Source organism: Zootoca vivipara, chromosome 11 (genome assembly GCF_965207765.1).
Source record: "Zootoca vivipara chromosome 11, rZooViv2.hap1.1, whole genome shotgun sequence".
Taxonomy (NCBI): Eukaryota; Metazoa; Chordata; class Lepidosauria; order Squamata; family Lacertidae; genus Zootoca; species Zootoca vivipara.
This window is the reverse complement of record NC_142594.1, coordinates 23,546,968-23,559,817: the sequence shown is the minus strand read 5'-3', so window position 1 is coordinate 23,559,817 and position 12,850 is coordinate 23,546,968. Positions and strand designations below refer to the sequence as shown.

The following is a 12,850-nucleotide window of genomic DNA, read 5'->3' as shown; positions in this document are numbered from 1 at the left end:
GGGGGAGTTGAGTGGTATTCACTGATCCTACACCCCATCCATTTATTGAGGCAGCATGTCTACAAAGTGGAGAGTGATCCAAGATGTGGAACCCAGATTGATTTGGGTTCCACATCATTTGGTGGGGGGCACATAGCAGATACAGCAGGCTCCTCTCTACATATGTTGTCCATGCCATCCACACACTAGCGGTTACTGGGCATGGTCCCATTTCCCCCTCTCGCAGAATGAGCTTATTACTCAACTTAAAGACTCAGATTATCAGGAAAACTATAAACCGAAACCTGGTACGCATGTAACACCAAGTCAAACAACAGCTGGCACACAAATGCATGTGTGTGTGGGTTCCTAGAAGCTGTAATCAAGGTTTGATCTTGGTTCACAGCTCATGGTTTGTCTGGAGGAGACAAAGCATGAGCCCAGGTTCAGACAACATGCTAAACCAAACCATGGATTAGCTTCAGGTAGCACGGCATCACAGACCCAGAAGGCACAGGGGTTGCCACCGCCTTTCCAGGAGCCCACATGCTCATGCTAGGCCATGGTTTGTCTTAGCAGTGCATCTGAACCAGGCATCCCCAAACTGCGGCCCTCCAGATGTTTTGGCCTACAACTCCCATGATCCCTAGCCAACAGGACCAGTGGTTGGGGAAGATGGGAATTGTAGTCCAAAACATCTGGGGGGGCCGAAGTTTGGGGATACCTGATCTGAACTGAGCTAGAGAATGGCTAAGAAAATTGACTTGTAAGTTCTTCTGTATTCAACCTACTCAGAAGTACAGTATAGCTGCAGCTACGCAGTAGGAAATTGGATAGGAGGCCTCCAATTGAAACCAGTTGCCCACCAGGACTTTTATACAAAACAACTCGCTGATTTGGCAGCATGCCTAAGTTTTCAACCATCTGGTCAAGAAGCAGCATAATCCATCTATCTATCTATCTATCTAAATGTAAAATGTGCATGTTTGTGGATCTTTACTTTTCTCCGAAACCGCTTGACCGATTGCGTTGAAATTGGGACACAACGCTCCAGTCCAATATGTGAGTGTTTGCATAAACTTAGATTACACAGATGTGACGCCTCTCACAGGTAAAAAAATGATTTTGTGGAAAAATAATAGCTCCCTCCAGTGGATGTCAAAGGAACAGACACCATTTGTGTAGTACCAACACGCCCCACCCTCCCTTGACTCCTCCTCCTCCTACCTCACCAAGCCGGACCCCACCGCCTCCGCTTCGAGAGCCTGGCGGACCTCAAGAGCCTGGCCAGACCTCAAGCCGCCTCCCTCAACGGCACGAGAGGCAGGCGGACCCCCCCCCCCTGCCGTCCACGCTGCCTCCAGAGCCAGGCCGGGTCTCCAGACCCAGGCCAGCCCCGAAGCCGCCTCTGCCGACGGCACGAGAGGCAGGCCGCACCCCACCACCGGCATCCATGCTGCCTGGAGACCCAGACCGTACCTCGAGACCCAGCCTCTCGCCCAGAGGAATCTGCCGGGGGAACTGGGCAGAACCTCCCCAACATGGCCAGACACTATGAGAGGGGGAGAGAGAGAGAGGACTCGGGGTGGAGGGTGACATCACGTGGGGGGAATATGACATCATCCACCAGGGAAACAGAGGGAGGCCTGTCATTACATCCTCCGTCTGTGCGCCTAAACGGGGGCCCTACCAGAGCCACAGCAGTGCGTAGAAGGGTACAGCTAGTACTATAATAAAATTTCATTTGCTCTAAACAAACAGTACTCCAGTTTATTAGAATATTTATATGTTTGTTACCCAGGCAATCTTCTTTTTTTAAAAAAAACTGAACCATACCTATCAACAGTTGCGATGAAAACAGTGCTGCTATTAAGACATCAATCCTGAAGATGATTTACAGAGACTAAAGAAAGGTCATGCACCCTGTATTATGGTTAGGGTTGCTCAATCACATTGTGTTTCAGCAAGAATATCTCCATAGTGAAAACAGCTCCACTTAAATAGTGTTTTAAACTTGGTTTGCAACAAGGACGTTTTCACTCAGATATGTTTATTTAAGCAGGTCAAAATGTCACATAGCATGTTCTAATCCAGGCAGAGGCAAACTCCGGCCCTCCAGATGTTTGGGACTACAATCCCCATCATCTCTAGCTAACAAGACCAGTGGTCAGGGATGATGGGAATTGTAGTCCCAAACATCTGGAGGGCCGGAGTTTGCCTATGCCTGTTCTAATTCCATTAAACCTGGATAATATTCCTAGTCTTCTATCTTAAGACTTTGGGTCCCCCCCACCATCTTTACCAGGCTTTTTTTTGCCCTCCTCACATTATTGATTTGCTTAATATCCATATTGAAGATGTGCCTTCCACAACTCAAAAGCTTCCTCTGAGACTCTTAGTTGGGCCTAATAAAGGCACTACCCTACAATTGCTTTTGAACTATTCCCCAATGGACTGACATAGCTGCCTACGATTTGGGCGTATTTGAAGGCTGGAAGTCTACAGTAAGATGTTCCGAATCTACACATTGACTCAGAACACCACTGCCTCCATACTGGTACAATGCACAGGTCAGCAATTCGATTGTCTCAGGGACGCGCTCTGAGGAAAAGGTCCCCCCACCCCTTGTACAATGGCCCCTCGCAAGTCATTTCCTTCTCAGAGAGGAAGAATTGCCTCCTCTGCCCCATATACTTTCCAATTAATTTTCAGACATAAGACATCATTTTCACAGCCATTTATTTACAATAGTATCATCTACTGAAATGTCACTTACTTCCTCTTCCTTGCACGGAATTGAAGAGAAACCCCTTCTCACCTGGTCTACCTTCCATAGCTGCTGTGTGACTCTCTCTTCTGAAGAAGTGTGCATGCACACAAAAGCTCATACCAAAATAAAAACTTAGTTGGTCTTTAAGGTGCTACTGAAGGAATTTTTTATTTTATTTTATCTCTCTTCCACCTCGTCTATCAGAATGAAGTGAGTAGGCAAGATCAACTTTCATGATTTCTTATCTCCTTTCCTTGTAAGCTCATTTCTTTCAGGCAACCGGGAGAGAAAGGAGGAGACAGAGCTGAACGCACGCGAACTTTTTCAAAAGGCAAAAATGTTTAGCCAACCTTGCCCAGGTCACCTCCTGCCAAGTAGATTATGTGCTGGAAAATACTCTAGCCAAATTCTTGGCAGGCCACATTAACAGTGCAGTCCTACACAAACCTACTAAGACTTGAGTCCCATGAGTTCAATGGGGCTTACTCCCGCATAAGTGGTACAGGACTGCAGGCTAAATAGTCTTAATCACTTATAAGGAGACATCCTTCCATGCTAATCTGAGCAGCAAGCTAATGCGGACAACTTTCTCTGTGGTGTCTATCTAGAAATAATGAGCAACATCATTAAAGTGGTGCCAGTGTTTCCAACAACAAAGCCAGGAAACCAGACTCCTTACCCAAAACATTACCAGGACCATGTGCAGATTTTACAGGCATTTTGATCGTGCATTGGGACATCCCAGCGCAGACATACTGATAATTGGTTGAGCATGCTGCCACCACCCTTAATGGTGAGCCAAGGTTTCAATCAGATCACTCCTGCTCTGCTCTTCCCCAGCAACAGGGAAACATACCAGGAAGGGGAGTAGCTTAGCATTACACCCAAACCTGGGACCATGGTTTGTTTTGTCCTAACAAGCCAGAATCACTGGGCAGCCTTAAATCAAGATTTGTTATTGGTTTATTGATCTGTGCTTTGCTAGGGTGACATGAACTATGTTCCCGGGGGGGGGGGGGGGTTGCTAAGCTAGCCCTTTCCTGATTTGTTTATCCCAGGGGTAGGGAACCTGAGGACTTCCTGCTGCTGGGCTACAACTCTGCTTGCTGACCACTGACCATGCTGGCTGGGGCTGATGGGAACTGGAGTTCCACAGCATCTGCAGTGCCACAAATTCCTTGCACCTGGTTTATCCAGTAGCATCAGTAGCATGAAGCTTGTGTACATTATGATTCATTAAACTTGCCAGGCAAGGAATGTCCAGAATGAGGAAGTACAGTAACTGTTTACTATTGTTAAAAGTACACTTACAACTTAGAAAAAGGCATGTCCATCGACCCAACGTCTTTCAGCTACTCCTATCCAATGAGGCAGTTGCAGCAACACAGACCTATTTCTGCTTCTCCCTCTTCAATCCTCCACTGGTCCTAGGAGCAAGAGAGTTGGGAGCAGAAGATAGAGGTGTGGAAGCCCTTGACTTTACATCAGCCTGACCTATCTCTCCCTTCTCCTGTACCTCTTCTTCATGCTACAATCCTGCAGCTACTCCTGCCACCGATTCTCATCTTCGGGCTGTTCCAGGTCACCGATCCCTTCCTTCCAAGTCAGACTCCAGTCCCCTTTCTCCCCATATAAGTATCCAGCCATCACTCACTCCAGCCAACCCCTGACATTGCCATTACATGCAAATGCGGCATTCTGAAGCTCGCAGAAAGCCAACTGAAATCTGCTGCGGCCACTGAACTCAGGGAGTTTAAACAAAATTTTTAAAAAATCCTTCCAGTAGCACCTTAGAGACCAACTAAGTTTGTCATAGGTATGGGCTTTCGTGTGCATGCACACTATAAAAGCAATCTTTTAGCACAGGCGGTATCTCCCCGGGTCACAGGATGCATGTTCTGCTTGGAATAAAATACCACCAAGTACGAGAGCTGGACCATAAAGAAGGTTGATCGCCGAAGATTTGACGCTTTTGAATTATGGTGCTGGAGGAGACTCCTGAGAGTCCCATGGACTGCAAGAAGATCAAACCTATCCATTCTTAAGGAAATCAGCCCTGAGTGCTCACTGGAAGGACAGATCATGAAGCTGAGGCTCCAATACTTTGGCCACCTCACGAGAAGAGAAGAATCCTTGGAAAAGACCCTGATGTTGGGAAAGATTGAGGGCACTAGGAGAAGGGGACGGCAGAGGATGAGATGGTTGGACAGTGTTCTCGAAGCTACAAACATGAGTTTGACCAAACTGTGGGAGGCAGTGCAAGACAGGAGTGCTTGGCGTGCTATGGTCCATGGGGTCACGAAGAGTCGGACATGACTAAACGACTAAACAACAACATGACATTTACTCCCTCATAAGCATGATTAGGACTGCAGCCTCAAAACATCAACTCAGGGGTAAAAACAGGCTTCCATTCATCACCCAAGCTGCGGCCTCACAAGGAGGCCAAAGTAAGCATTCAGAATTTTCAGCCAATTATTACACCTGTCATCATAGGATGCCTTTGTTTGTCAGTTTGGATATCCGTAATGCCACGAACAAGTAAATAAACTAAACCTCACCTTCCTGTGTGATAGGACCTTTAAAAGTTGCAAGTAGTCTCCTCTTCAATCAACACCCCCCCCCCCAAAAAAGTGCCCTTCTCATTTGCTATTGACTGTGGATCATCCTGTACTGAGCACTGAAAGCCAGGTAACAAGTATGCAAATCTCTTTTCTTTCACCCCTCCACCTGCCTAGGAAAGAGTAGAATAATGGCAAGGAGGAGGGCAATGAATTAAAGGCATTGTTTTGCAAGTCTATAAACGCTGATCAAGACAGGACACGTTTTTATCCCAAAAATCTGGTACACACTATTGGCATGCACACACCCCGCCGCAGATTTAGTGCTGCAAAACCCTTATCCATCTTTGTGCACTTTGGAAATTTTTGGCAAATCCCCCTGACTTGCCCAGCTCCACTTTCAGCCAGTTGACAATTTTCATAGCACTGCTGCCAACATTCATGGGTGAGTAAACAGGAGTGTTCCTTTTGTTTTTAACCTTGCAGTCAAAGCAGGAAGATGGGAAAAGGGGGGGAAATGTAATTTAGAGGAAGCATTGTACAAGAGACAGGGCTAAGGCATGAAGCAAGAAATTGTGGGTAGTGCGGGGGGAATTAATGTGATTTAAGAAAGCACACTCCTCCCCTGAAATCTGCATTAGCTGTAATTATACCCTCTTGAGATTTTTTTAAATCCTCTTTGAATAAGTGTCATTGCTTGCAACACTCATTTTTTTCTATGTACCAGCAGGATAACATGCTAAGGATCTGTAGTCCTGTATTCTACTGTTAACAATTTTCACTTGATGGGTGGGCAACAGGTTTGTTATTACATAAGGCTATGTATGCACCATCACATATAAAGCATGTTCTCCTTTAAAAATAATAATAATAATAATCCTAGAAACTGTAGTGTGTTAAGAGTGTTGGGAATTATGCCTCTGCTAGGTGTACACTGCAGTTTCCAGGATCCTTGGGGGTCAGCATTCTTTAACTGTATGTAGGTAGCCTAAAACTAAATAAATTAAAAGATACTGTGCACATTTTCAGCTCTGCAGTTATCTTCTTACAGGAAGCCTGTGCATTCAGTAGGTATCTTTCCAAATCTGTGACTGTAATAATTCAAAGTTCAGTTCCTAACAGTAAATTTGAATCATCATCCAAATAGGAGGATCTATAGCTGAGAAGTGGGGCACTGTTTCTATCATGAAGTTTTATACTGGATGCCACCCTAAGAACCACTTTATTCTGGTCCCTTCTACATTCTAAAATGAAAGGAAGAGGAAAATTGCTCTAATTTCAGTTGGGTACTTTTTATTTTGTCTTTCGTTTCCAGCTTCTGGAATCAATACAGTATAGCAAAAGCACAGCAAATGGGATTTTAAACTACGCTGCAAGAGCACCGGCACAACCAGCCACAGGCATGCGAAATATTTGAGTTCTACTCCACCGCCAATTACAATTCTAGCCTTCTTCTATAGTCAGGAGTCTCAGAATGTTAGAATAGGCTTTGCCAGATTCCACACAGCACACAGGCATCACAAATACTTTCCTAACAGAAAATAGGATGTGTCTCTGGCATAAAAACCAGCTCCTTATCTTCAGACTTTTGAAACTCGGGAAATACTGTGGAGTACCTGTGAGTCACCCAGGGTGAAAAATGTTGTGTGTTTTTTTTAATTACCCTTCTCAGCTTGTACCTCACCTCAGTCTGTTTCCAGTAATGATTGTGTTCCTGAACAGAGGTGATAGGTCCAGTACCAGCAACTGAAAATGGATTGTTATTTGGGAGGGGCAATGGGAAAGATCTCCTTTGAACCGAATAACATGGCTGTTCTATTATCACACACCTTTATTTTTTTTTAAAAAAAAGACAAAGAAGCAAAGGTCCATATAAAAAAACTCAGAAATCAGAGTTGGGCTTCAAATACTGCTGTGTATGAAAGATGCAGGATTTTGTAAACAGCCAGCCAACAGCTGTAAGTGATGCTGCACAGGTTAAAGCAGGCATCCCCAAACTGCGGCCCTCCAGATGTTTTGGCCTACAACTCCCATGATCCCTAGCTAACAGGACCAGTGGTCAGGGATGATGGGAACTGTAGTCCAAAACATCTGGAGGGCCGAAGTTTCGGGGTGCCTGGGTTAAAGGATGCAACTCCATCTCTACCTAGTAAACAAGTCTTATTGGTATTAAAAATGGAAGAAAACATGGGGAAAGTAGGCTCACAACACAAAAACATGCCACAGAAAAGCCTAGTGAAGGGCGGAGAGATGTGTCAGACTTCCTTCCTTATGTTCACAGAGACAGAAACAGACTTTGTTGACTCACCAAAGTGGCTTATAGAAATACAAACCAGAATGTCACAACTCTTCATGTCCAGTATGAATATCACAGAGACACACTGTACATATTATCTGCCCTAGGAAAGCAGTGAAAGATATCAAAGTAAACCATTCCATATTAAGAGGAAACACCAAAGACGTAATCCAAAGGGCCCATAATTCCATCTCTAGATACCATTTTCCCAAAACATATTTGCAAACCAGTGAATTTTAGTAAGTTTTTGGTGTCATCAACAATGTGCAGATGCTACGAATACATTCATATGGTTCGTATGAATGTATGAACTGATTAGGCACAGATACTCACTGAATCCAAGTCCTAACTAATCTCAAGTATATATTCAGAGTAAAAAAAAAAGGTGTGTACTCATTGTCACATATATCCTACTATTTCATTTTTAATTTGCAGACCTCCTTCCTATCTTACTGTACCCAAAACAGCTTACAGTATAAGGTTCCAGAAAACAATGAAGCTAACATGCTACTTCACATCTGTAGACCTGTTTTTACGTCCAATGAAGAAGCTGCCTCACATCTTCACTGGTCTCACTAGAAACTCAGTTGAAGATTACTTCTGTTTAATTGTGGATTAAGGTGATGTTGCATACTGGGTTCACCAAATATCCACTGATGTTTCTTCTGACCATGCACACACGTACATGCACACACATTAACAGAGATAAAGCTAGTTACAGGTAGGTAGCCGTGTTGGTCTGAGTCGAAGCAAAATAAAAAAAATCCTTCAGTAGCACCTTAAAGACCAACTAAGTTTATATTTTGGTATGAGCTTTCGTGTGCATGCACACTTCTTCAGATACACTTCTTCAGATACTTCAAATACTTCTTCAGAGATAAAGCTGGTCTCTTTTCTGGAAGGTGACAACATTAATCCCCTTTACTTGCCACACCTGCAAAAGTTGCCAAACAAGTTCTCCAGTGCTAGTTTCACAGAAACTATATGTTATTCGAATTTGGGAGCCAGTCTTAGGTTGTTTTGATATTCCAGTTAGGGGAGGGGAAGGAAAAAGGAAGAAAAGGTGGCTTCCTCTTCCTCTTCTTATGCTCCCTTAGAATGGCTAGTGGAGAGTCCATGTATCACCGACCACAAGGAAAATAGCACATCCTCAAATGGGAACCCAGCACACACATTTCCTCAAGATGATGATGCAATAAAACCACGAAGAACCCTACTGTCTTACGAATCTCATTTATCTTAATGGAAGAGAAATATTTTCAGGTGGAAACACAAATTTTCCAGCCTGTGTTCTTAATCTGAATAGGTTCATCTTCCATTCTAATAGCAAATGCAGCTGGCAAGCGCTGCCAGACTTGGACAGGTAACTCACAACTTACGCACATTCAACTTTTGCATGTTCAGCTTTATGCACTTGGCAAAAAGAAAAATTAAAAAAGGAGGCAGAAAGAAGGCAGGTGTCCGGGGAGGAAAATACTTTGGCAATCCCATCCCCCACTGAACCCAACGTGTTTTGAGTGTACGTGATTTATCCTTTATGCTCTATCCCCGGAGTGTAACCCCAGCGTAAGTTGAGAGTTACCTGTACAGAAAACAAGGGAACACTGAGAAAGACGAGGGAAGTATCAGCATGCTTGGTGGAACCTCAAAGTTTGCAGAAGTACTTTTGGGGGGGGGAGGTAATTCCCCCTGCAAACAGCCCAAGTAGGATTGAGCATGCCCAGTCCAAGGCTCACACTCTAACCACTGCACCACATCAACCATGTGACAGCCCAATGGTTAAAGGACCTAGTCAAGTTAAGATGCCAGGGGAAAAGAGGGAAGTGCCCTCAGAGTTGGAAAAATGAATGAACAACCTCCTTCCCCATTCCACATACTTGCATTTTAACTCTGTAACATACTATAAACCTGTAGTTAAATTGCTGTAATGAGCTTGTTTCTTTCTCAACGGCAAGGAAAGTTTAAAAAGAGGAACTATGACTGCGGTCCATTAGTGTGTAAAGAAAAGCTTTGTTCTTGTATCACGGTGCTTTCAAAGAGCAGTCAAGTATTAGCATTAGCCATGCACTTATAAATTATACCTGCCGCTCACTACTATATTTCTAGAAGTCAATTAGGAAAACACTTAAGAATTGTGTCTGGGTTTCCCTCCCCATACACACATGTGTTGGTTTTTAAAAAAAGAAAGAAAGAAAGGAACTGATGCAATCAAGGAATGTGCATTTTGTTTTGGGGCAAGGCAGAGGATAAGCTATTTTAAACCAAGGAGAAATATTATGACATACAAATAAGCTTCCTAGAAATGGGAGAAGATTTCACAAACCAGGCTGAGACTTAAGTGGACTTTGCTCTCCATTTCTACATGCTGTGTAAGGCAGTTATTAAAAGCAGTTTGACCAATGAATTACTTAATAGGTTACCTGAAACCTATTAAAAAATTGCACAAACAAGACATTAACCTACATGGCAAGGTTTTGGAGTATCATTTGATATTATCACTCCGTATGTCCTACATTGGACTGATAATCTGATAATCTCCAACTCTTCACAATGCCAAATGTTATTCCTCTTGTGAAGTATTCCTCATCCATAACCCAAAGCACATTTTATGATTAGCAATTTCTTCGATAGCCATCTGTATAGATCAGCTGCCGAAATCCTCCTTTCCCCTAAGCTAAATTCATACTAACATTGTACTTCATTTCAACAGATCCTTAATTAACTTTCAGTCCAGGGTGACTGAAAGAGGGAGGGAGCCAGTTATGAACATATCTTAAGAAAAATATATGCCCCTAATCCTAAACCTTTTGTTCATGGTAATATTACCTGATGAAAGGATTTTATGCTGGCATCATTATTTTATAATAGAAATGAGTACCTGGAGAGTTCAGTTGGTTAGAGTGCGATGCTGATAATGCCAAGGTTGGAGTTTCGATCCCCCTATGGAACAGCTGCATATTCCTGCATTGCAGGGGATTACACTAGATGATCTTCAAAATCCCTTCCAACTCTACAATTCTAAGATTCTACAAAAGCAGCACACAATGTAACTGTGGGGTGTTTTCAAGCAATCTAGAAGAGAAATCTGCTGCAAGCAGAACTCCACAAGTGTGAACCAGCTTTCGGAATTTCTCCTAATTCCGAAACCTACCGGTAATTCCCAGCTGCACGCGACAAACGTTGGTCTCTGTGCATGTCACATCTTCAAAAGGCCTGAGCTTGCTGACTTAGTACGATGAAATATAGCCTGAAGAGGAGAAATTTAGTGGGAGACATAATTGCGGCCTTCGAATACCTGAAGGGCTGTCATGCAGAAGACGGAGCAGGCTTTTTTCCCTGCTGCTTCAGAGGGCAGGAGTAGAGTTAATGGGTGGAAATTAAAGGAAAGCAGATCTCAGTTAACCATTAGGAGATAATGGGCTCTCTTTACCTGGAGAGATTCATACAAGAGAGGCTGGACAACTAGATGTCAAGGACACAGTAGATACAACACACACTGAAGAATAAATAATAATAATAATAATAATAATAATAATAATAATAATAATATATTATTTATACCCCACCCATCCGGCTGGGTTTCCCCAGCCACTCTGGGCGGCTCCCAATCGAATATTAAAAACACAATACAGCATTAAACATTAAAAACTTCCCTAGAAGTTCCCTAAAAACTGCAGATCTAGCATTGAAAAGAGGGTTGGGCTAATTGACTTTCAAGGTCCCTTCCAACTCTTATTATTCTAGGCTTGGTGATGGGTTTGAAAATGTCGTGGTCTGAAACTGTTCTCAAAAGTGGGCCTTTAAAATGAGTCCTTAGTGTACTTCCTCGGCTTAACTTCTTAAGCAGGAGGCTGAGGCAAAAGACCCTGGAAAAGGAACAGAAATGCATAGCATTTGTATTTTTTATATAGCCCAGTCTGCATGCAACCCCTTTTTTTGTAGCTGAAATGAGTTACTGAAATGAGTAGCACAGCACTACCACATCCTGGCATCACAAAAAGGCATTTTCCATCATATCAGTTGCCAGTCGGGAGAATGGGTGTGTGTGTGTGTGTGTGTGTGTGTGTGAGAGAGAGAGAGAGAGAGAGAGAGAGAGAGAGAGAGAGAGAGAGAGAGAGAGAGAGAGAGAGAACCCCTTACTTAAACCCAGCCAGCTTCATGAGTCTGCAGGAATTTGAGTATGGATCCTTCACAAACAATTGGAACATTCTTATCCAGCACCCTACATTGGCTAAAACAAAATAAGAAAATTCATTCCAGTAGCACCTTAAAGACCAACTAAGTTTGTCATTGGTATGAGCTTTCATGTGCATGCATTGTACACTACTTCAGATATTGGCCAGCCTCTCTGACACATGCAAACACATGTGTGCATATACTAACAGTAGGATGAAAGGTAAATAAATGTGCCCAAACAAGTTCATTACCTGATGGCGGGAAGACTGCAAAACAGCCCCTGTTGCCAAAATGCATCCAGCACTTGCTTACAGTGCAAACCTCACCATGTCTGTTCGACAGTGGAATTTGCTACCAAGGAGTATGGTGGAGTCTCCTTCTTTGGAGGTCTTTAAGCGGAGGCTTGACAGCCATCTGTCAGGAATGCTTTGATGGCAGGGGGTTGGACTGGATGGCCCTTGTGGTCTCTTCCAACTCTATGATTCTATGTCTACTCAGAATTCAGTGAGGTTTTCTCCCAGGTTACTGGGGCTAGGACTGCAGGCTAAGCCCCTTGCTCGTGCATGTGCAGGACTCTGCTAAAATCTAGCACACTGCTTCCAAGAGTGGCAACAGGTTGAACAACAAAAGGGAGAAGATGCTTATCTTAAAATTAATATCGTGTCCATTCAACAGCCAAGCGGATGGAGGACTGACCCGAAACCTCAAGAACATTATATACAAGGGTGAGCCTCCGAGATTCAGCCCAGTTTCGCAGGATGCAACCGTCCTTCTAAACCACGCCACCCATGTAATCCTGGTTTCAGTAAATAAGGCATGTTTGCGTAGCAATCAACCTTGGGTAATGCAACACAACTATATTACCAGAAGCAAGATTACATCAAGTTGCAAGAGGGAGATGCAATTTATCTTCTCCTTAAATAAATAAATAAAACACAGTACTAGACATCCATACTTTCAAGCAGGTTTCGAGTTTCCAATTAAGTACCGGAACATTTCCAACAGGGAGGAGGGAGAGGATGTGGGTGGATAGATACAGCCATTGACCATGCAGCGATGTCAACAATA

The 12,850-nt window shown here is 43.6% G+C and overlaps 1 protein-coding gene across 10 annotated transcripts in view; it reads right to left on the bottom strand.

Moving 5' to 3' along the window:
- The window catches only part of OSBPL3 (oxysterol binding protein like 3), a 103,906-nt gene that overhangs the window by 77,369 nt on the left and 13,687 nt on the right, over nt 1–12,850 (bottom strand). The window contains exon 1 of one of the 10 annotated variants that reach the window (XM_088653490.1): nt 10,758–10,854. The exons of 7 other annotated variants lie outside the window; for them this stretch is intronic. The gene's annotated coding sequence lies outside the window, so the exon portion shown is untranslated. Of the gene's footprint in view, nt 1–2,755; nt 2,775–2,797; nt 2,837–10,757; nt 10,855–12,850 lie in introns of those variants that run through there. 2 more of the 10 variants (XM_088653489.1, XM_060280716.2) reach the window with 2 other exon arrangements.